This window comes from Antechinus flavipes, chromosome 2 (genome assembly GCF_016432865.1).
Source record: "Antechinus flavipes isolate AdamAnt ecotype Samford, QLD, Australia chromosome 2, AdamAnt_v2, whole genome shotgun sequence".
Taxonomy (NCBI): Eukaryota; Metazoa; Chordata; class Mammalia; order Dasyuromorphia; family Dasyuridae; genus Antechinus; species Antechinus flavipes.
The window spans coordinates 205845930-205870934 of NC_067399.1; the positions used below are offsets into that span (position 1 = coordinate 205845930).

Consider the following 25005-nt stretch of genomic DNA (forward strand, 5'->3'; position numbering starts at 1 on the left):
GAGCATTGAAATACTTTTTTACAAAGATAGCCCTGAATCCCCATATTCTTTTGCCCAGAGATGCCTCATTCTCTTAAAGTGAACTTCTTCCTTTTCTCTTCTCCTATTCTCTCAATCAAGGACATACTGGCTTTGGATGAATGGCTAAATTCAGGATTTTCCACATCAGAACACAACTCTGACCCTGATGATAAAGGTCTCTTCTCAGCTAAATTAACCAGTTTCAACAGAGAAACATTTCTTCAATCAATAATGCTACAAATATTAGGCACTTAGTTCATCCAAGTCATGATGTACATGATGTACATAGTACATTTTCACTATGTACAAAAATGAATAAGATATGGTTCTTACCTTTAGGGAAATAAAAATTTTGATCATTATAATAAATATATAATAAATTATATCAATCATTCTAATAAAAATGTAATAAGTACATTAAGTGTTATGAATAAAGTTCCTCAAAAGTTCAGAGGGGGTACAAATCACTTTGTTTTGGGAGTAATCAAGAAAGAATTCCTAGAAGAGATGGCAATTTGTGCTGCTTAGGTCTTAAGAAATAGGCAAGATTTCAATAGATATGTCAAATATTGGGATAGGATCAAGAAGGAATATAAATATAGAAAATGATATTAGCAAAGGCATAGGGGGAAATAGTTCATTTATGAGAATCATAGATTAGATTAGTTTGCAAAGTTAGGTTATTCTGAGATCGTGGAGGATCCTGAAGAACAGGCTAAGGAGTTTGGATTGTATTTGGTAAACAATGGAGAGATATTAAAGAATTCTAAATATGATCAGAACTTGCTGAATAGGAAAAATTAATAGTGTTGAGCAGGATTAGAGGAAAGTGAGATTAAATTCAGGAAGATCAGTTAGGGATGATTTCATTAGATAAATGAAGAGACATTCACAGATTAAACTAAGGCATTGCTCCTAAGAATGGAAAGAAGGGGATTAGTGACATAGGTATTACAGAGGTATATTACAGAATTTTTTTGCAGGTTATAGTGCATAAGACAAAAGGAGGAGGCGGCATTCTTCAACAGTAGCTGCTCTCTGGTTCTGGAGAAAATGGGAAAGACAGAGACAGATATTGCTGTCAAGAACACCAGTGAGAAGGGCAGAACAGAGGAGAGCTTTGCTCTGTTGTCCAAAAATGCATTCTATTTGTACCTATCCATTTTAGTTTTGCTATCTTTTTATACCACACAGAGAGCTGTCAGAGAACATCCTAGCTCCTCTTTCTCTCAGCATGACTTCTGAAATATTTCAGCAGCACACTTTAATCATGCCACAAAAGAAGCCAATGTATGCTTTTCTCTTTGTCTTTTTGTTTTTGCTTTCCTTGTTTATGCAAGACAAAAAAAAGTGGAGTGTGTGACCAAGGCCTGTGGAAGACAGATATCAGATATCACTGCCTCAAGGAAAAGCCTTAAAAAGAAGGCATACATGCTATTTCATAGTGAATTTTTAAAAGCAACCATAAATTTGCAATAGCTTTATTCATGTCCCAGGGCATGACATGGTATTACAAAAAGAGGGCTAGAGCTAGAGCAAAAATTATCTAAGTTAACTGTATCATCTGTGTGGCCTGCATAACATTGCTGAACCCACTTTCTCTCTATAAAATGGGGATAATTGATATAAGCACTATTTATTTTATAAGGCTATTAAAAGACTCAAATGCAATAATGTATGGAAAGCACTTTGCAAACTTCCAAGTATTCAAGAGAAACCAACACCTTTTACATAAGAGAGAATATGACTTAAATAATGGCTATAAAGTTGTCCTTAGAAGTAGACCACTGCTTTGAACTGGTTTTAACCTGTCTGAACTGGTTTTGACTATTTGAACTAGTCTAAACCAGTTTTAACCTGTTTTAACTGATCTAAACTGAGTCGAACCAGTTTTGATTGGTTTAAACTAATTTAGACTAGTTTGAACTGGCCTAAATTGGTTTTGACTGCTCTGAACTGGTCTTAACCTGGTATAACCAATTTTGACTGGCTTCAACTGGTTTTGACCAGTTTGAACTGCTTTAGACCCTTTTGACTGCTTTCAATAGGTTTTGACAGCCTTGAACTGGTTTTTGACCAATTTGATTTTAACTGTTTTTTAAAATTATATTTAAGGTAAAAACCTTGATCAAGATGGTTTTTATAGTTTGAAACATATTGCTTTTTTTTGGTATGGGCAATTTTTAGGGAACAGAATACTATCAGAGAGTAAAGAATTCTAAAATCTGGATAGAGAACTTGCTTCTCATAGTTTATAAGGATAAGAAGGGAAATAGGAAGTAAACTTGGCAACTAGTTGGTACTTCTCTGAGTACAACAAAATTCATTTCCATACTCAGCTTTCGGTTGGACAGCATTTATCAATTTTCTACTGAATAATTTATCAATTTCAAGATTGGTTATTCAATTTATAGTTATGTGACCTTTTCTTTCATTGTAGAAACACTTTTGAAATGCTTTTGTATGTCAAGCAGGTATTGATCAATAAAAAGAAACATTCTTAAACTGAACTAGGAACAATTAAATCTTAATTCAATTTCTAATGAGGCCTTTTGGAGAGGCTAAAATCCCCCTCATAGGCCAAGTAAGTAGGTGTAAATTAAACCCAATTAAGAGGGTGATTTGCTCTCTAAGAAATAAAGGACAGAGAATTTCCCTCAGTAGCCCTTGCTGTAGTCTATGGTGGGAATCACAGAGCCAGTTGCTTTAAGGTAGATTCTATCTCCATCTGAGAGTTTGGTGTTATTATTAACCAAAATCAGGTTGTTTTTTACTTGGGGGAGGGGGAAGAAGGCCAGCCTTATTTAAGACCAGGTCTAAGATCTCTTCTTTAGGTCCAACCATATGTGGGGCAAATATTAGGTTGTAGATGTCACAAGGCCAAAGGTTTCCATTGGGCTTCTTGGAACCACAGATGTCTGGAACCAGTCAGCTTCCAGTAACCTAATTTCATAGGTGATCCAGCTGCCCAGGTAAAGCCTAAGCTCAACTGTCCATTGGTAAGCAAGAACATGGCTCTGAGTCAATGAGCTCTCAGTCCCATTCCAATTAATGGGTACACAGCCACCATAGAGCTAAAGCACCAAGCCATTCAGCACATGGACTCCTGGCTCTTTTCCCCACTCACCTGCCTCAAGCAGCAAAATAACCCTATTTAGGAGGTGCTGATTCCATTCCAGCTCTCTAGGTTCAGCTGCCTTTTATAGCTTTATTCTCTTCCCCATCCTCCCTGAATACACTAGCAATCCCAGTTGGTTATTAAAGCCTTGGACAGATTTTTTTCTTAGCCTGACCAAAATCCTAGGCTTCTATGATCCCCTGTCCACTGTCACTTGACTTGGATCTCCTATTGGTTATGGGAAGAGGGCTTTTCCTGTCTGCTCCAATTCTGGTTCCTGCTGGCTGCTCTAATTCAGCTTGATAACTAACCATCAGCCCCCTGGGTTCAGAAACATAAGTATCTTATACTATAACTTTATGAGTTCTCTACTCCATATTTTGAAAAAAATAGAAAGTGATTTCTGAAACTACATAATTCTGAAATTTCTGAATTTACACTAGTAAATTCTCTGTTCACCCACAGGATCCTCCTTCAGAGCCTTCCACCTAGCAATCCCCTCAATAGTACCAGTACTCTAAGGGTTAACAGAACATCTGGGGCTCTGGTTCTAGAGCTCAGTATTCAGGATGCCTGGCCTTAGGCAGTTCTATAATATTCTAAGCTGAAGAAAATATGCCATAATAGAATTTCTTTGCTTTGGAGTTAGTTCTATATATCAATGAAATCAAAGGACTACCCCTGTACAATTTCTATTATGTGGTACTCCCTCCTTGAATATGACAGGAAAACAGAGAGTATAGAGGACAGGGATTAGAAGAAAACACTTAGTCCTCATAGGAACACTGAAAGAATAGGCAAATTTTTTTTCTTAAAAATGTAGCAAATGCTTGTCATTGAAGAGCTACTCTTTTATCTAATGACTCAAATTCCAGGGCAGAACTTGGAATTTATAGTGTATAACTGGGAGTTTTTTTCAAACTTTATTATTTAAAATCTATTTCCCTCTTTATTTTTGTTTCCACATCTATAAATGGAACTTGATTCTTGCCTTTAAATGACAACATGAACCTTTGGCTTTTCTGGCAAACTTAGTCTTTCCAAATGTTGGAGTGGTTGTAACAGTTATATTCTAGGGTGTCTAGGGATCAAGAGAGCCCCATGTTATGGATTGTTTGTGAGTGTGGTTATATATGGGCAAGGAGAGAATACAAGACACAAATGGTAGCAATTCTGTAAGCCTATGTATAGCAATTAAATGAATATGTAAATTGAATAATGAACAAAATGGTATAAATGAAAATGACTAATAAATGAATAATGAACAAATGAACAAATGAAATGTTATTCCCTGATATTCCCCGTCTCTCCCCCCGGTTTAGGAGCATAAAAGATTTTACTTGGACAGAAAGCAAGAGGTAATTCTTTTCACAGAATCATGATGCATTGACTACGAAATTATTTAATTATCTATTTTCAGTTGAGCCTTTATTACATATAGCAAGCCAAACATTCTTCTACCTCTTCATTATTGATTCTCTAACCTACTTGCTACAAGGGTTGTTCCAAATATCCTATTTTCTTCAAACCTCCCATTTTATTGCCTCCTCTTTTCTTATACTTTCCTGAAAAAATAGAGATCATTTTCTGTGAACTCCCTCTTGTGTCCTCTATATCTTAAAAAACTCTTGATGTCATCTCTCATACTTTCTTTACTCCAATTTCTGATAAGGAAGTGGTCCTTCTCCTTACCAAGTCCAAACCTTTTATATGGACACTTGCAACCAAAACTTCTTATTTCTTCTGGGAAATGCTTCCACAATTATTCTCCTCCCATCCCAATCTTTCATTTATCTCTTTTTATTGGTACCTTCCTTGCTGTCTAAAAACATGCCCAGGTCTCTCATCTCTCAAACAAAATCAAATCCAGTAACAAAAACAACAACAATAGCAAAACCATTTCTTTTGACCCTATAATTATCTCAAGGTTTCTTGCTGCATCTCTTTTCCTTTTCTTAGACAAGTTTCCAGGAAAAGCTACCTTTTTTTTTTCTCCAATGTCTCCACTTCATTTCTGCCAATTTACTTCTTAATCTCTTACAATTTGACTTCCAACTTTATCTCTCAACTGAAATATACTCTCCAAATTTACCAATAATCTTAACATTTAAAAAATTTACTTTTTTTTTTTAAATTTTATTTTATTTAATAATAACTTTGTATTGACAGAATCCATGCCAGGATAATTTTTACATGACATTATCCCTTGCAATCACTTATGTTTCGTTTTTCCCCCCCCCCTCCCTCCTCCCCCCCCCCAGGATGGCAAGCAGTCCTATATATGTTAAATATGTTGCAGTATATCCTAGATACAATACATATTTGCAGAACCGAACAGTTCTCTTGTTGCACAGGGAGAATTGGATTCAGAAGGTAAAAATAACTCGGGAAGAAAATCAAAAATGCAAATAGTTCACATTCCTTTCCCAGTATTCCTTCTTTGGGTGTAGCTGTTTCTGTCCATCATTTCTCCAATGAAACTCAGTTAAGTCTCTTTGTCAGAGAAATCCACTTCCATCAGAATACATCCTCATACAATATCGTTGTCGAAGTGTATAATGATCTCCTGGTTCTGCTCATCTCACTTAGCATCAGTCCATGTAGGTCTCTCCAAGCCTCTCTGTATTCATCCTGCTGGTCATTCCTTACAGAGCAATAATATTCCATAACATTCATATACCACAATTTACCCAGCCATTCTCCAATTGATGGGCATCCATTCATTTTCCAGTTTCTAGCCACTACAAACAGGGCTGCTACAAACATTTTGGCACATACAGGTCCCCTTCCCTTTTTTAGTATCTCTTTGGGGTATAAGCCCAATAGAAACACTGCTGGATCAAAGGGTATGCACAGTTTGATAACTTTTTGGGCATAATTCCAGATCGCTCTCCAGAATGGCTGGATTCATTCACAACTCCACCAACAATGCATCAGTGTCCCCGTTTTCCCGCATCCCCTCCAACATTCATCATTATTTTTTCCTGTCATCTTAGCCAATCTGACAGGTGTGTAGTGATATCTCAGAGTTGTCTTAATTTGCATTTCTCTGATCAATAGTGATTTGGAACACTCTTTCATGTGAGTGTTAATAGTTTCAATTTCTTCATCTGAAAATTGTCTGTTCATATCCTTTGACCATTTATCAATTGGAGAATGGCTTGATTTAAAAAATTTACTTTGATTTTATATAATTTTCCTTTCCAAATGTAGCCCTCTTCCTCACCTACTCAGAGCTATGCTCTTTTAAAATCAAAGAATAAGAAAAAGGAAAAAAAAAAAGAAACAGTTCAGGAAAACTCATCAGTTCAATCACTGAGTCTGACAGCATATGCAATGCTTCAACCTGTATTTCTCCACCTCAGCAAAGAAGGTAATGAGGTATATTTTGTCATATCTTATTTAGGCCAAAGTTGGTTATTGTAATTGTATGACATTCTTATTTTTTATTATTTCCATTTGTGCTATTTCAGTATTGTATATATTGTTTTCCAGGTTTTAGCTACTTCATTTTGTATTAATTCATGTAAGTCTTTTCATCCTACTCTGAATTCTTCATATTCATTGTTCTTTTGTTGTAATATTTCATTACTTTATGCCTAGTAATATTCCATTATATTCTGCATAATAATATTCCATTTGATTTTTGTATGCAGCAATATTTTATTAAATCCTGAACCCCAATTTTTTAGTCCTTTTAAAATCGCTGGACATGTACTTTATTTCAGTTTTTCTTTGCTAGTAGAAAAAAAGGTGTGACTAGGAATATTTTGTTATGTATGGGACCATCATTTCTGTCCGTGATCTCCTTGAGATAACTTAACAGTGGATTTCTGGATCAAAGAGTATGAATATTTAATTTCTTTGCATAATTCCAAATTACTATTACAAATTTATAGCTCTACCAATGAAGCTGGGATGCCTGTCTTTCCACAGTGTTTCCAATAATCTCCTTTTTTATTCTTCTCAATGATATTTTAGTTGTCAAATGACAGTCTTTTTCTTAATCCTCATTCTTAATTGAACAATCTTTTCTAGTTATTCCCTCCTTCCTGGGTCTTGGTGACAATGCTCTCTCTGTCTCTCTGTCTTTGTCTCTGTCTCTGTCTCTCTCTCTCTCTGTATCTCTCTCTTGTGGTAATCCTTCTAACTGCCTGGTTACACCTTCTTAGTCTCCTTGCTATATCATTTTCTATATAGCCTCAGCCCCAATTGTGGATATACCTCCCAATTCATCCTGAGCCCATATATATGTATTTTTTTCTTGGTGACATCATTAATTTCTTTGAGCCCAGTTATTATCTTGATGAAAATAACTCCCAGATCTGTATGTTCTCTCATCATTTTCCTCTTGTGCTCTGGTCTTGAATCACTTCTTTTTGACATATTTTGAACTGGATGACTCATAGGTATTTCAAAAGTAAAACAAAAACAAAAGCACAGACCATAAATGCATTATCTTTTCCATGCTTCCTAAAATCTCATTTTCTGTCAAGTGAAGCATCAAACTTCCAGACATCTAGAGCTTCAACTTTTGAGTCATCTTCAACCTCTCATTTCCTCTCACTTCAGATATCCAGTCAAATAGACAAATCTTGTGGATTCAATTCTCACTTTTCCTATGTCTGTTTTTTCCTCTCTATTCACATAGCTACTACTATAGGATTTATGTAGGATTTATTTAAAGTTTTCAAAAATCTTTGCAAATATTATTCCACCTTATTTTCACAATCAGCCTGAGAGGCACACGTTGTTATTATTCCCATTTTATAGATGAGAAAACTGAGGCAAAGATGGAAAAGTAATTTGAGCAGAGTCATGACTATTAATAAGTGTCTGAGACCAGATTTGAACTCAGTATTCAATAATTCAAGTCCAACAAATATCCACTGCCCCATCTAGCTGCCCTAATTCAGCCTCTTAGAATCTTTTACTAGGACTTTCGCAAAAGCCTACTAATTTGTCTCCCTGTCTTTAGCCTCTTTTCCTCTCCCATCTATTCTCTGCACAATTGCCAAAGTAATATTCCTAAAACACAGAACTATATCACTCCCCTGCTCAATGGGGAGGAAACAAGAATTTGTTTAGTACCTATTATGTGCCAGACACTGTACTAAGTGATTTGCACATTTCATTTTATTTTCACAACTCTGGAGAGAGGTTCTAGTATTGGACTCATTTTACATTTGAGAAAACTGAGGTAGAACAAACTGTTTCTTGACCATGGTAACTATCTGAGGCTTGATTTGACCTGACATCTTCCTGACTCAGCTTACTTCTCTAACCACTGAGCTACCTAGTAGCCTGATTTAACTCCCTTGTCTTCCTATTACTTCCAGGATTAAATACAGATTCCTCTGTTTATCATTTAAAACCAAGTATAGCCTGGCTTCCATCTACCTTTCTAGCTTTATTATATATTACCCTCATTCACACTTTCATTATGTGTTTTGATTTTGGGATGTCTAGGAGTCATCTTGCCACACTGACCTCCTCTTTCTATGATTTGACATAGGCTATCTTCCATGCACTGAATTCCTTCCTTCCTTCTCTTCAAATCTCCAGGTTTCTTCAAAGCTCAGCTCAAGTCAAGTGTTAGCTCCTCCTTAAGGTTCCTTCCTGATCCTCTGCTTCTCTAACTGCTAAACTTTACTCCCTCCAAATCACTTTGTGGTTATTTTGTACATTCCTATTCACATTTCTGTATTTCCCTTTAGAGAATGTAAGCTCGATGAGTGCACAGATTGTTTATTTTTTGTCTCCGTGTCTCCAGTGCCTAATGCAGTGCCTGTCAGATGGTAAGCTTAAATAATTGATTAAATAAATGCTTGAATAATTAATATTCCTTTCCCTTCCCCGGTTTCCCCAGCATAATCTCATATTGGCAGTCCAAGTGAATTTATATGAATCAATGAATGAATTATGTATTTATTAAGTGCTTACTGTGTACAAAGCACTGTGTTAAGTAATGGGGATTCAAAGACAAAAATAAACAATCTGAAAAGTAAGAAAGACAGTCTCTGTTCCCAAGGAACTTGCATTCTAATGGGGGAGACAACACAGGTGGAATGTTTCAGTTGCAGATCATAGAGGAAAATCTCATAGTCCTTGGGGTATGGTTACAAAGCAGATAATAATGCTTCTTCTGTAATGTCATTTCCATAAAATAAAGTGACATTTATTTTTGATATTGAAAAATTTTGGTGGCAATTGGCAGGCTGTGTCTCCACAGGGGCTACTTTCCACAATGATAACTGAAGGCCCTGGACTAGAAGCATTGGCTTTTTTCTAAGACTTTTGGACTGAAAGTCCTGGGCTTTATTCATAGAGGGTAGTATTAGTGGTTTGACTTGTCTGGGGCAAGTTAGGATATTCCCTTGCTGTCTCAGCAAAGTTGGCTTGCCGCTTATATATACGGCCATTAGTAGGAATGGCTGGCCCCCTTTTTTAGAAGAGTTGCTTTCCCAAAGGATGACTGTGAGGGCGGAGCTGGTGATCCGGGAGGGCTGCCACTCTCAGGGCTCCTCTGATTATGTGTTTATCATTGACATCTGCTTAGCAGCTGCTGCTGGTAGTGATGAAAAAGGTTCCTCACAATTATTTCTTTCTTCAGTGATGGCTGTGAGGGTTGGGATAGAAGCAGGTTTGGTGGTTTGGAGGACACTGTTTTTCCTAAATCACTTGAAGTCAAGGTCCTTCAAGGTCTTAGGGGAAATGATGGTCAAGGTGTTGGTTCAACTTGCTACCACCATGGGCTGCCTGCCTTAGCTGTCCAGGGTGCTGCTGGCCTGCCTGGGCCTTCTTGGTGTTGCTGGCCTGCCTGGGCCTTCCTGGTGCTGCTAGCCTGCCTAGGCCTTCCTGGTGCTGCTGGCCTGCCTGGGCCTTCCTGGTGCTGCTGGCCTGCCTGGGCCTTCCTGGTGTTGCTGGCCTGCCTAGGCCTTCCTGGTGCTGCTGGCCTGCCTGGGCCTTCTGGTGTTGCTGGCCTGCCTAGGCCTTCCTGGTGCTGCTAGCCTGCCTGGGCCTTCTGTGGCGCTGCTGGCCTGCCTGGGCCTTCTGTGGCGCTGCTGGCCTGCCTGGGCCTTCTGTGGTGCTGCTGGCCTGCCTGGGCCTTCCTGGTGTTGCTGGCCTGCCTAGGCCTTCCTGGTGCTGCTAGCCTGCCTGGGCCTTCTGTGGCGCTGCTGGCCTGCCTGGGCCTTCTGTGGCGCTGCTGGCCTGCCTGGGCCTTCTGTGGCGCTGCTGGCCTGCCTGGGCCTTCCTGGTGCTGCTGGCCTGCCTGGGTCTTCTGTGGCGCTGCTGGCCTGCCTGGGCCTTCCTGGTGTTGCTGGCCTGCCTAGGCCTTCCTGGTGCTGCTGGCCTGCCTGGGCCTTCTGTGGCGCTGCTGGCCTGCCTGGGCCTTCCATGGTGCTGGGCGGCCTGCCTGGGCCTTCTGTGGCGCTGCTGGCCTGCCTGGGCCTTCTGTGGCGCTGCTAGCCTGTCTGGACCTTCCGTGGTGCTGGGCGGCCTGCCTGGGCCTTCCTGGTGCTGCTAGCCTGCCTGGGCCTTCTGTGGCGCTGCTGGCCTGCCTGGGTCTTCTGTGGCGCTGCTGGCCTGCCTGGGCCTTCTGTGGCGCTGCTGGCCTGCCTGGGCCTTCCTGGTGCTGCTGGCCTGCCTGGGTCTTCTGTGGCGCTGCTGGCCTGCCTGGGCCTTCCTGGTGTTGCTGGCCTGCCTAGGCCTTCCTGGTGCTGCTGGCCTGCCTGGGCCTTCCTGGTGCTGCTAGCCTGCCTGGGCCTTCTGTGGCGCTGCTGGCCTGCCTGGGCCTTCCTGGTGCTGCTGGCCTGCCTGGGCCTTCTGTGGTGCTGGCCTGCCTGGGCCTTCCTGGTGCTGCTGGCCTGCCTGGGTCTTCTGTGGCGCTGCTGGCCTGCCTGGGCCTTCCTGGTGTTGCTGGCCTGCCTAGGCCTTCCTGGTGCTGCTGGCCTGCCTGGGCCTTCCTGGTGCTGCTGGCCTGCCTGGGGCTTCTGTGGCGTTGCTGGCCTGCCTGGGCCTTCTGTGGTGCTGGGCGGCCTGCCTGGGCCTTCCTGGTGCTGCTGGCCTGCCTGGGCCTTCCTGGTGTTGCTGGCCTGCCTGGGCCTTCCTGGTGCTGCTAGCCTGCCTGGGCCTTCTGTGGCGCTGCTGGCCTGCCTGGGGCTTCTGTGGCGCTGCTGGCCTGCCTGGGCCTTCCTGGTGCTGCTAGGCCTGCCTGGTCCTTCCTGGTGCTGCTGGCCTGCCTGGGCCTTCCATGTTGCTGCTGGCCTGCCTGGGCCTTCCCATGGCACTAGATGGTCTGCTTGGGTCATCCAGGGTGCTGGGTGGCCTGCCTGGGCTGTCCAGGGCACTGCTGGCAGTTGATGGGGAAGGCTGGCGTTTTCTCCACAGATGATGGCTGTGAGAGCTGGAAGGAAAGCAGTACCAGTAGGATGGTGTCTACTCATTTAATTAGCTTGCATTTGTATGGCACTTTAAAATTTACAAAGCCCTTTACATGAATTAACTCATTTGAATGAAAAGAATCGGCATCTTTTATTTCATACCAAAGGGAAGAACTAGGAGTACTCTGTGGAGATGAATGAGAGGCAGATTTTGGCCCAATAAAAAGGGGAAAAAAAACCACTTAAATTTTTTAACAACTAGAGCTGTTCAAACATGAAACATGCTGCCTTTTAAAGTGGTCAGTGAGCTCTCCCTAAGTGTTCAAAAGCGAGCTAGGTGACCATCTGATAAGGATTAATGTGAAAGGATAATTGCATGAAGTTAAGGGGGCTTTAGCCTATGGTGTCAATATTCAATGAGCCATATTTCCACCTCAGAAGGAAATGTTTCCTCCCAATGACAGTTGTTTCTGCATCTTGCCTTAATATCCTCTGTGATCTTATATTACCCAGAGTCTGTTACCATGTTGACCCTCTGCTAACATGGCTGCACCCACAACATTACACAACCCACCTTCACCCCAGCTTGTGCTGTTGTCCCAGGTAAAAAAACTTCTAGTTAGAACTCTGAAGGTTGGTGAGGGCCCTGCTAAATTTGATTTCTATGGCTATATGTTTCTACATAGGATTCTAGATGTTTAATGATCCTAACACTTTATTTTCAGAACCAGAATGCACAGAGATCTCTTTAAGCCAAGATTTAAACCTGCACCTATGGCTTGTTTCCTCCTTAAAAAGCTGCAGTTGCCAGCATATAACTTTCAGTCTCAAACCTCTTTCTGCCTGTCATATGGGCTGGATCTGTCATGTCATAAGAGCAATAATAGGCTTTCTCTTTCTCTTTCTCTTTCTTTTTCTCTTTCTCTTTCTCTTTCTCTTTCTCTTTCTCTTTCTCTTTCTCTTTCTCTTCTCTCTCTTCTCTTCTCTTCTTTCTCTTCTCTTCTCTTTCTCTTCTCTTCTCTTCTCTTCTCTTCTCTCTTCTCTCTCTTCTCTTCTCTTCTCTTCTCTCTTCTCTTCTCTTCTTCTCTTCTCTTCTCTTCTCTTCTCTTCTCTTCTCTTCTCTTCTCTTCTCTCTTCTCTTCTCTTCTCTTCTCTTCCCTTCCTTTGCCTTCTCTTCTCTCCTTCCCCCACCCTTCTCCTTTCCTCTTTCTCCTCTTCTTTAAATTCAATGAAAAAGAAGAAAAGCTAGACCATTACCAGCTCCAGAGAAATATTCATTGTTCTCTCTTGACTGGTGTTTTTCAGTACAATGGAAATAAATCTAATGTAATGTAGTGGAACACAACAAGGGGATGGTTTTCCTCTTAACAAATACTCATTTGAAATGGTGCCCGAGCTCTGTTCAAGGAGCGATCTGTTTCCCACAACAGTGTTCCAGCAAAACCGATTACTAATTCCACAACTCAAATTAAAACTAACAGAGCTTGAAGGCTGGGGCTGACACACGCTCAGGGCTGACAGGGAACAAGGAAGGACGGTGTGGGGAGGGGGTATGCACACCCGCATGTGTGTGTGTGTTTAATTACATTGTTTAACACTTCGAGAATAATTTAGCCACCAGAGTGGAGAAAATAAAGGCACTTAACTGCTCCCTGGTGAAAAAGCTCTGCAGGAGCTAGCTGCCTCAGGCTGCATGAAGCCCCATAGACCTACAGGGTCTCCCACAGGGAAAGAGGAGGCATGAGGGGAGGGAGAGTGTGCCTAATTGGAGTGAAAAGAGCATTGGCTTTGGAGACAAGAGCCTCAATTCAACTCTTGCGCGATCTTGTACAAATCTTTTCACCATATATGAGACCCAGATTTCTCATCCTTAAAAATCTGGTGTTACTTCTCTATTAAAATAATTACAACAGTACTTTGTGCAGTCACAAAGAATTAGAAACAAAGCAAGTGTCCATTGGTTGAAGAATGTTTAAACACATCACAGAGCATGAATATGATGGGATATTCTTGTGCTTGAAGGAAATGATGAATATGAAAAATTTAAAGAAATGTGGAAAAGCCTGTGTGAACAGTGAAGACAGTACTTGGAAGACTATATGTACAACAAATACAATGTAAAAGGAAATAACTGGAAAACACCTAAAACTGACACTGTAATTATAATGACCAAGATTGGAGCTGAAGAAATGATGAGAAAATTCACTTTCTTTCCTTCACAGGAGAGATGGAAATGTCTGGATGTGAAATATTACACACACTGTCATATTCACTTAATGTGTTAGTTTTGCAGAACTGCTTTCTGCAAGGAAAGGGGAGACATATTTGGAAATTAAAATAGCATAAAAATGAAAAACATCAAAGCATATTAAATTTTTAAGAGAAATAACTTTCTAGCTCAAATTTTTATTGTCTTAAATTTTCAGTGCTGTATCAGGTGAGAGAAAAGGAAAAAGTGTCAAATATACTTATATATTGTTTGGTAAGTACTTGGAAAGATATTGTATTAGAACATTGAAGGATGAGAATATGAGAACTTAAGAGATTTTGATGAAATTCAAATTTAAGGCTTTTAATTAAAATTTATTTCAAAGATTCCTCCTAGCAACTTCCTACACTTAGAAACAGTCACTACTCTTTTTTTAATAGGATTTAATTTTTTTCCCGATTCTCCAAAATATTTATTGCAAAGAATGACTTGGCTTATAGCTATTAATAAGATTTCCTAGAAATAATATGAGGATGTCTATTGACTAAGAAATGACTGAATGTCCTGTAGTATATTTTTGCAATGTAATATTATTGTGTAATAACAATGAAAATAAAAATTCAGAGAAACATGGGAAGATTTGTTAGAATTAACGAAAAATTAAGTAAACAGAAGCAGAAGAACAATATATACAACGATTACACTAATGGGAACTAAAATAAATTTAACTCTGAGAAACTGTAATGATTGAATGTGCTCCCAGAAGAACAGATAGTGAAATATATGACCCAGAGCCTCTGAAGTATAGTGGAAAATGTCCTATAATTGGAAGCAAAGGGTTCAAATTCCTAGGCTCTGACAAAATATCCAACTGACCTTGGGCTAGCCACTTTGTCTCTGTGGGCTACAGCCATCTCATCTGTAAATGAAGAGACTGGAGTAGATAACTTCAGAAGTCCTTCCAATTCCAAATTTGTTATCCTGTAAGCAGACAAATGGGGCCCCACAAGCATAACATTTTGCATGTGCTGTCATTTTGTCAGTTTTCCATTTGTTATGTGTTAATGGTTTTTCTTTGTTATAAAGGAAGAGTCAATTCTGGAAGGAGTGTTATCTGTCAATGATGGTGATGTGATAACAAAGGGGATAAATACATTTGAGAGAAAAAAAGAAGAGGGGGAAAAAGAGAGAGGAAGAGGAAATGAAAGAAAAAAGAGAGAAAGGGAAGAGATAAATTTTGCAATTCTACAATTATGAAGCAACAAAGAGAGGAGAATGAGAGAGAAAGAGAGAGAGAGAAGGGAAGAAGGGAGGGAGAGAGGGAAGGAAGGAGGGAGAAAAGAAGAGGGAAGAAGGAACGGAGGGAGAGAAAAAGGGAGGAAGAAGAAGAAAAAGAAGAAGAAGAAGAAGAAGAAGAGAAAGAAAGAAAGAAAGAAAGAAAGAAGACTATGATGGCCTCCCTTTTTATGGGGAAATGGAAATTCAGAGAAGGGAAGTCACTTGCCTGAAACTAAATAAAGTGAGCCAGTTATAGCACTGGGAATAGAGCCCAGATAGAATATTCCAAGCCCCTGTCAGTTCCAGTAGGCAAACCTACAAACCATAAATCCTACCCTTTGCTAAAGAAGCCATCATTTTCTGCTCCAAAGGGAACAGTTTTAAGCTTGTGTTTCTTATCCTTTGAGATTGGTCCAATTCTACTAGCCCTAGACAGAGAGAAAATCAAAGGGAAACTCTTTCTTTGCCTCTGCCTTTGCTTCCACATTGGATGCTAAATAAATACCTAAAAATTGTCTGATAATGACTCCAGGTTAATTTGCCAAGGAGAGTAGCTTTCCTTGTGCCAGCACTTGTCCAGTGTGGGTGCCAATGTTTCACAGACACAAAAACAAGAAGAAATCATCTTTCTTTCCTTTCCCTCCCCTCCTTTCATATGAGAAATTGCCTCTACCTTGACTCTATAAATGAATGAAGCTTAGAGATCTTGGATAATATTTTACTTTGAACACTATTTTGTTCTGATGGGAAGTATAACATTTTGTGTCTATTTAATGAACAGACTGAAAGGAACTATAGTAAAAGGGCTGAGTTCAAGACTTTCTTGAAACATACTGGGTTAAAAAATCCTTTGCATGACCTAAGCAAGTCAAGAAGAATCTTAGTTGTAGGGTAATTGGTAATCTACTTCCATAAAAGGAGTTTTTTCACCAATAACTGGATGCAAAATAAGTAACACATCAGTTCCAGAAAATAAATAAATATACTACTATGGGTATTTAATGATCTTGTTGAACAGAGGTTGAATAACAGTAAATAGAACACTAGATTTGGAATCTGGAAGTCTTTTTAAAAATTATTATAGCTTTTTATTTACAAGATATATGCATGGGTAATTTTTTTAGCATTGACCCTTGCAAAACCTTCTGTTCCAATTTTTCCCCTCCTTCCTCCCACCCTCTCCCCCAGATGGCAGATAGACCAATAGATGTTAAATATGTTAAAGTATATGTTAAATAAAATATATGTATACATAGCCATACAGTTATTTTGCTGCACAAGAAAAATTGGACTTAGAAATAAGGTAAAATTAATCTGAAAAGGAAATCAAAAATGCAAGTGGACAAAAACAGAGGGATTGGGAATGCTATGTTGTGGTTTACATAAGAGTAAGAGTTCTGAAATCTAGAAGTCTTGAAGTCAAATCCTACCTTTCATACTCATTAGCCATATGACCCTGGGTTTTGCTCCTCTGACATCTCTCCAAAACTTATCCATAAAGTTAGAGTGGATTGTAATCTGTGGCAAGAATTTCTAGAGCTATAAAATCAAAGATCTATGACTAGCAAAATCCTAACCCTAACAAAATCAGCTTAATGAGAAATAATTATTACTATGAATTTATTTTAAGCTTGTTGTTTTTAAATATTCACACAACCACAAAACTACATGAATGTCTATAGGTATACATATCCATATCCAAGATATTCCTTTGTGAGCCAAAGGATGTACAATGAAGTTTAGACAGGTTTTGAGGAGTCTGTGAATCAAGTGTGGATCTCCAGACTGGCATTTTTTCACTTTCATAAAGTAAGGATTTATTCTTTTAGTATTCATTTCTTAAATGCCCACTATGTGCAATGTGTTGTGATAGATGATATGTTACCACTGCTTTCTGATTTAGAAGGCACAATAGTGGAAATTCTAACACTAGAATCAGAAAAATCTAGGTTAAAATTTCACCTGTGATTTCAACTATTTATGTAACATTAGGTACATTCAGCCTCCATGACCCTCAGTTTTCTCATTTACAAAACAAGGAGAACAGACTACTAGACTTAGGGTTCTTTATATCTCTAACTCTAAGATCCTAGGATTTCCAGTATTTGAATAAGAAATTACTTATCTCAGAAAATTTAGGAATTCTGGGTCTCTAGTGAACTAAATTAACCCTGACTTCAAATGTGAGAAGAATTAAAATTGTAATGCTGAGACTTAAAAAGTAAGGGATGAGGCTTTCCTTTTAATGTGGGCTGCTTTGTCTCCCAAAAATCTAACTAGAATAAATGAGAATTGAATATTTTAAAAATATTGGTTTTTGCTTGTGAGCTTTTAAAAAAATCCCCTGGTGTGAAGTTTCATATAAAAATAAAACAATCATGTTTATCCCTTAAGTATTTCTGATATGCTCATCCTCTGATGTCACTAATATGTACAATGCTCTCTAAAGTCAGAGACACCTCCCCATTATCTCTGGAAATATATAGGAATAAGTAGGGATATGCCTTAAAAAATTCTGGATCAAGGGCAAATCATACTGTGTCACTCTTAGTCCCCCTCCTTCCTCTCTATGTCTAAAACATGTGCTCCTGAATGCACAGGAGAATCTATTCTGGATCTTGTTGTTATTGTTCAGTCATTTCAATCACGCCCAACTCTTCCTGACCCCATTTAGAGTTTTCTTGGCAGAGATACTGGAGGGGTTTGCCATTTCCTTTTCCAGCTCATTTTACAGATAAGGAATTGAAGAGAGTTAAGTGACTTGCTCAGGGTCACACAGTTAATGTATTTCTAAGATTAGATTTGAATGGATGAAAATGAATCTTTCTGACTCCAGGCTCAACACTCTGTTCACGTATCACATAGCTGCCCTCGCACCAGAACTTACGAAATTAACCAAACAGCAAGCATTACTAAATATTTACTACATACTAAGAACTGTGCTAGACACTGAGGATTACTGAGGATATAAAGGACAAAAATGAATGTCTGCCTTTAAGGAACTCAGGTGGAAGAAACAATAGTAACCAATCAGTTAACAAACATTTATTTTTACAATTAATTTACAATTTATAAGCATCCGTTTTCTCTGTGCCAGACACTGTTAGTACCCACTAGGTCAGTTTTGATAATAGTCTAGTTTCCAGGTAACAGTGACCTGGATCTTGTGATCCTCTCTGCTCCCATGAATTGGAAAGCTAATATATATTAGGGATCCACTGAGCAGGCATCTGTAGACTACATCATTGGAGAATTCAAAATCGACCTAGAAAGTGATTTAAAAAGTAGTCTTACAGAAGGGACCATTCATTCAATGGAGTTATTGAGAAAAAGTCCCCTGGTGCTTTTCCAGCAGAATCAAGATGCTAACCCCACAACCCTGGCTCTCTTCCCAAAAAGTAATTACAATTGACCCATTCCCTAGGCAATTTCTACCAAATATGAAATTCTTTACATTTCACTTTAAATTCTTTTTTGTATGTCTTGTAAAATGGTCAAGGGTTATACCTGGAGTGCACATACTTAGGGAATGGTTGATTCTTACATGTCAGCCCTTATCTTGCAGAGATTTGGGCTAGTTGTATTAGTTAAAAAGTGGCCAGAACAATTTAAAAGAACATAAGTCATTCCCCAATTGATAAATGGTTAAAGGATATGAACAGGCAATTTTCAAAAAAAAGAAATCAAAAGAAAACTATCTATAGTCAAATAAAAATGTTCTAAATCTCTATTAGAGAAATGCAAGTTAAAACAGCTTGCATTGGCAATATGACAAAAAGGGAAAATGACAAATGTTGGAAGGTTTGTGGGCAAACTGGAACACCAATGCATTGTGGACAGAGTTGTGAACTGATCCTGCCATTCTGGATAGTAATTTGGAACTGTGCCTATAGGGATATAAAATTCCATACCCTTTGATCCAGCAACACCACTGCTGGGTCAGTATTGCAAAAAGAATTTTTTTAGAGGGGGAATTTATATAAAAATATTTGTATTTGTATAAAAATATTTATAGCAGCTGTTTTGGTGGTAGGTAGGAATTGGAAATTGAGGAAATGCCCATCAATTGGGCAAGGACTAACTGAACAAATTGTGGTATATGATTATAATGTAATATTATGGTGCTAAAAGAAACAACAAGCAAATTACTTTTATGAAACAAACCAGGAAGAGTAAAAACAGAAAAAGAAAATTATAGATCAATTTCATAAGTGAATATGGATGCAAAAGTTTAAATAAAATTCTTGCTAAAAGATTATATCAACATATGACAAATATTATATCTTAGGATCAAATAGGATTAGACCAGGAATGCAGGGATAATTTAACATAAGGAAAACTGTTAACGTAATTGATTATGTTAATGATAAATGTAAAAAAATCATATAATTATATCAATAGATGCAGATGCTTCTTCATCAATAAATGCTTTTAATAAAGTTCAACATTTATTTTTATAAAAACTTTTGAAAATATTGGTATAAATGAATTTTTCCTTAAATTGATAAATAGCATTTTTCTAAAATCATCAGAAAGCATTATTTGTAATGGGGATTGTGATGGGATACTACTGTGCTATAAACATGATGAACTTAATGATTTTTTAAAAATGGAAAGACTTGCAAGAAATAATGAAGAATGAAATGAGCAGAACTAAGAGAATATTGTATACACTAACAACGATATTGTTTTAAGAATGATTTTGAATAAGTTATTTTTTCTATTATAAATACCTAAATGTGTGAAATTAACTGAGTGAAGATGATCTCATGGAAACATAGCTTTAAATTATACTTTAATTGTGACTTGAGACTTTAGAATAACAAATAGAGCTACAGCTAAAAAGTTGAAAGAGTTGTCCCTTCCTATTTCTCACTATTTCTTAATTAACATTTTAGTACTTTTTTTTCAGGTGATAATGGCTTTGAATTATATCTGTTTGTATATCAGTTTTCTAGGGAAACTTAAATTACAAATTTATTATTATTGACATATTTTTTTCTGGATTAGATACCTATGATTAGAATATAAGTCTGGATCTCTCTAAACAATGGAAGAAAAGGCCAATCTAGAGGATGGGGGGTTTTGCATTCAAGCTATTTAATGTGGTGTTTTGCAGCTTATGCTTGACACTCCTTTGCCGAAAAACACCTTGTCAGATGGAAAACACCCTTTTTTTGTGACATTGTAATAAGTCCCTTTTTGTTTTTTCTTACTATAAGAGTCTCTGTTTTTTTGTGGACAATACTATCTCACAAATAAATTAACTATAAAAGATTTATGAAAAAAGATGTTACTGCGTTCAGAGAAATATTTGATAAATATAAGTATCTATAGTATTATTTGGCATATATCTATTTGGGTCTAATGGTGGACACAAATATCCTGAACACTATGCTTAGTTCTGAGTACCATGTTCTAGGAAAGACATTGAAAAGCTGGAGTGTATATTGTGAGAAATGATAGGAGAACAATGTTTTGTTTCCCCAGATGTGACTAAAGATAAGGAATTGGAGGGGGAGCCAAATCAGTAATCTATGCTATCTTGGCCAACACTAATGTTTGTAGTCACAAAAGAATTTATTCAAACACAAAGTCAGGATGAAGGAAGGGCAAAATATACAATTAAGATATCTCCAACCAAATGCCTTGTGAGTCAAGGAATTGGCTAAACATAAAGTTTCTGATAAGGGAATCCAGGCCCCAAACTGACTAAAACTGGCTGGAGTCAATGACAAGATACAAGCTTTTTGCCAGCATAAATATTTAATACTTAATAAACCCCATACATATTAACCGACACACCCCAAAGGTGAAATTAGTTGCCATCTTTGAACATGCAATATATGAGTGGGAAGGGGGAACATCTCAAAGAGTAACATGTAAAAGGTGGTAAGGAAGACTATAACCTTGAACAGCTCAGATCAATCTGAGCTCTAAGAGAAGGGACTGCATCAGACTAATAGCATAAAATTTACTCTTTCTGTATTATATAAATTATATAATGAATAGAATATTCTGTTACTCAATTCAAGCAGAAATTCATGTGTGGAACTTTATAAAAACACTATATTAGTCGACTTTGGAATCCAAGGAACAAAATTGCCATCACATTCACCTTTAATCTAAATGCAGAATTAACTAACATATACAATCCATTAATGAAATCTCATATCTACAAAAAAGATATAGAATAGAAGTCTATGTCCTTTAATCTCTCTGATTAAAACACTCCAGGCTTTGAAATTGAGTCTAGGGTCCTGTTTTTCACAATATAAAGGAGAACAAGTAGGATGATAAAGAGAATTCATTTAAGGAAATGGAGAAGCAGAGCCTGGAGAAGAGAAGATTAATGGAGAACTTGATAACCACTTTCAAATGGGAAATGAAATGATATAGTGGGGGGAAAAAGCATTCGCTAGGGAGTCAGGGCACCTAGTTCAAATCCCATATCTGATGCCTATCACCTATATGACTTTGAACATAATTTAACCTCTCTAGTTCTATTTCTTCATCTATAAAATGAAGGAATAGATTGGGTAGACCATGAGGTAGATCCCTTCCAGCTCATTGTTCATTATCCTATGAAAGCATTTCAAGGATTGTCAATGTAAAAAATCTAAGGATTAGATTACTGTTGTATCACTCCTGGGGACAGAACTATAAATAATAGGGTGAGGATTGAAAAGATGGATATTTAGGCTTGATGTAGGGAAAAATTCCTTAACACTCAAAACTAAATAGAAATGGGATGGGCTAATTTGGAAAATAGTGGGTTCTCTCTCCCTGAAAGTCTTTAAGCAAGGACTGGATAACAGTTCTTTATAATTTACTCAAGAAATTGTTACCTACTTTTCCAAGTATGGGTTGGAGCATTTGACCAATGAGATTCCTTCTAAGACTGAGAGTCTGTGATTCCATGAGATCACAAATCTATTGGGGTATTAGATTTTCTGAAAACTCATACTGATGAGGGGAGCCCCAAAACTCTTTCTCTCTCTCTCTTTGACTTTTGGGGGAGGGACACTTGAGAAACTCCCTCAGAGAAGCTCTCCCCTGAGAGACCTGCCCATGGGAATCAAGATAAATGGTTTCATTGTTATCTGGGTAGGACTAGTTGAGCCCAGGACCACTCCTATTTAGCCCAAGCTGGAGATCTAGATATTGACCTCTATTGAGTTGGAGATTAGTCCAGGGACACTCATTCAATTGGAAGATTCTCTATTCTGATTTCAACTCAAACTGCTCCAGACCCCCACCATGAGCTACCCATATAACAAACTTCCTTCAACTCAATTCCTTGCAGAAAAGGAAAAAGTAGTAATCATGCCAGGCCAAGGGACTTCCCTTGGCATTGCTGCCTGAGATGGACTCTCTGCTCACTGAAAACACATTCTCTTTTCAGTGTTAATTTCTCTTTGTCTCTCTCACACATTTCTCTAACAGGACCTTACCCCTTTTTACCTCTCTATCGGGATTTCTCTGCTAGAAAGTTTCTCTTTCTCTGCTAGATCTTTACTTCTCTGTCTAGACCTTGCCACTAAGGAAGTTAGTCTAAAATTGACTTCCCAGTGCCAATAAAAGACTTCTTTTGCCAGTCTAGCTTTTTGGGTTTGTAAATTCATTCCTGAAGAACCCATGTCAATCAGAAGGGGGTTCCCACAACTCCCTGCACTGCATCAACCCTCATAATTTGATTCCCTGACCGGGAATAGACAGAGCTGAACCTCATCAATATCACATTCTATTTTCTCTCTGAAACACTTTAATTGAAATACAATTTAATGTTGGGATTTCTGCCTTTATAGAGAGTCAATAAGATATTCATCTGGTTGAACAGCAATTTTATGTCTTTTGTGAAACTTTGGCTAAAGATACTGCCTCTTATATCACTTGGTGCTGGCTGGCTTGTGCATTGGTTCCAATTCTTCAGAGAAAAGAGGAGGTCATGTACACAGTAATAATTACAATGACTGATGAATCCAAAATTGCAACCCTTGACCCCATACAAATTCCAACAACCTCTATTTTTTTCTGATATACTTGGTATTAGTGTATTCAAAGGTCTTTAGCATCTATTTGTTCTAGATTAGTGCATTTGTAAATAGGTCTCTCTCATACCAGAGTATAAAATCACACAACCCCTACTGACCTCAAGTCACCCCGAATCTGCCTATAATAAGAATAATTGTCTACATATGTTAACAGCCATATGTGCAGCTTCATTTCCCAGAATCATACCAGTACTGGGTCTAAAAGTTGAATGTCTCCCTGTATCTTTTTTGTAGATATGAGATTTCACTGATGGTTTATATATATTAGTTAATTCTGCATTTAGATTAAAGGTGAATGTGATGGCAATTTTGTTCCTTGGATTCCAAAGTCGACTAATATAGTGTTTTTATAAAGTTCTACACAATGAATTTCTGCTTGAATTGAGTAACAGAAAAAATTCTCTTTACAGATGAATTATGTGCTTTCTGAAATAAAAAATTGAAGGCTATGTGGTCCAGTGTGTTTCCCTTTTTTGTTTTAGTTGTCAAAAGAATTAAATCCAAATTTATTACCAAGCATTAAAATCTGCTCATCTTGGGTATTAGAACAATGCCTGCTATTTCTTTTTAATTGACTCAGTTTATCTTTAAACGCTTTATCTAATACTGTGATTTCATCTATATATTGCCTTAAATCCTTTGAGACAGAAACAAGTTAAAATCTTTTAAAAATTCAATGGATAATAGGTACTACTTTTCATCCAAGAGATATTTGATCAACTAAAGAAATAGGCTGGTAATATAGTAAGAGAGAATGTGGTAATTTTGATTCTGACCCTGTGTAATCTGCCCCTTCTGGATTCTACCTATACTTATATCTCACCAGCAAATGATCTGAATGTATCCTTTTTTTCCTCTTTGCTAACCTCCTCCTCATGTCCTTGAGTGTCTCAGTTAAGCTACAAACCTTCCTTTGTGAATTAAAATACAATGGTGATAAAAGCCTATTGCTTTGCATTAATGGCCCATCTAATTCTTCTGCAGTATCTCCTGTAAGTCATAGCAATGGAATAGAACAAGGCCTACAAGTATATCGGCTACATTATATTTTTTAAATGCATAAAAAGCTTTCTGCTTCATTGAATGCCTAGTCTAAAGAGGAACAATCTGCTTTTCTTTCAAGATTTCTGTTAGCGTATCTGTTGATTAAGGACAATGTTGCCTTCAAAATATCAGGTCCTAGGTTTGTGAACAAAAATATAGTGTGAGTTGAAATGGTGATAAAACTCTTCCCCTTTGGCCTGAGCCTGGCAATATATGGATCAAGCCAGAAACAAAAACACCTCAGTTCAGTTCTGCACATCATATTTCAGATCATGGCCCATTTTGTCTCATGAATCTCTTTGGCAGACTGGTGAAGCTTATACATCCCTTCCCAGAGTAATGCAATTAAGAGCATAAAATAAAATGCAAAGCATTACAAATGAAATTAATTTTTATTGAAATACAGCTAACAACATATATAGAAAATAAAGTTCATGAGCTCCCCCTAAGCTCATAAGAAAAAGAACCCCTAAGGAAACAAAAAAGCACCTTACCTTTTTCCTGTAATAGGTGAAACTGATGAAAACTACCTGCAGACAGTTAAAGCAAGACTGGGTTTCCTCTTTGAATCAGTATTAGATACATAGGCTAGCTTGGTTTCTTAACAGAGGGGTGTTTTATGGGCTATGTGCTGCACCTTTTTATAACCTATTCTGGAAGAAGAAAAACTTGGCACTTATTTACTATTTCCTCCCTTGTTATAGCCATATCTGTGGGGCCTCTCCTTGGTCAAACAGTCACTGGATAAACACTGGTCCTGACTGTTTCTCCAGAAAGTCATGAGGAAGGGCAATCAATTTTAGCATTAAGATCTTCCAGAGAGCATCCACACATTCTTCTATTTACCTGGAGTCCAAGGATTTCCTTTTTGCAGATTTTCATTTGTTGTAGCTTTTT

General features: G+C 38.1%; 1 protein-coding gene across 1 annotated transcript in view; it reads right to left on the reverse strand.

Annotated features, from left to right (window-relative positions):
- The window catches only part of LOC127548625 (calpain-13-like), an 85289-nt gene extending 60577 nt beyond the window's left edge, over window positions 1-24712 (reverse strand). The window contains exon 1 of the mRNA XM_051976111.1: window positions 24603-24712. The gene's annotated coding sequence lies outside the window, so the exon portion shown is untranslated. The remainder of the gene's footprint in view (window positions 1-24602) is intronic.
- Between the last annotated feature and the right edge of the window lie 293 nt (window positions 24713-25005).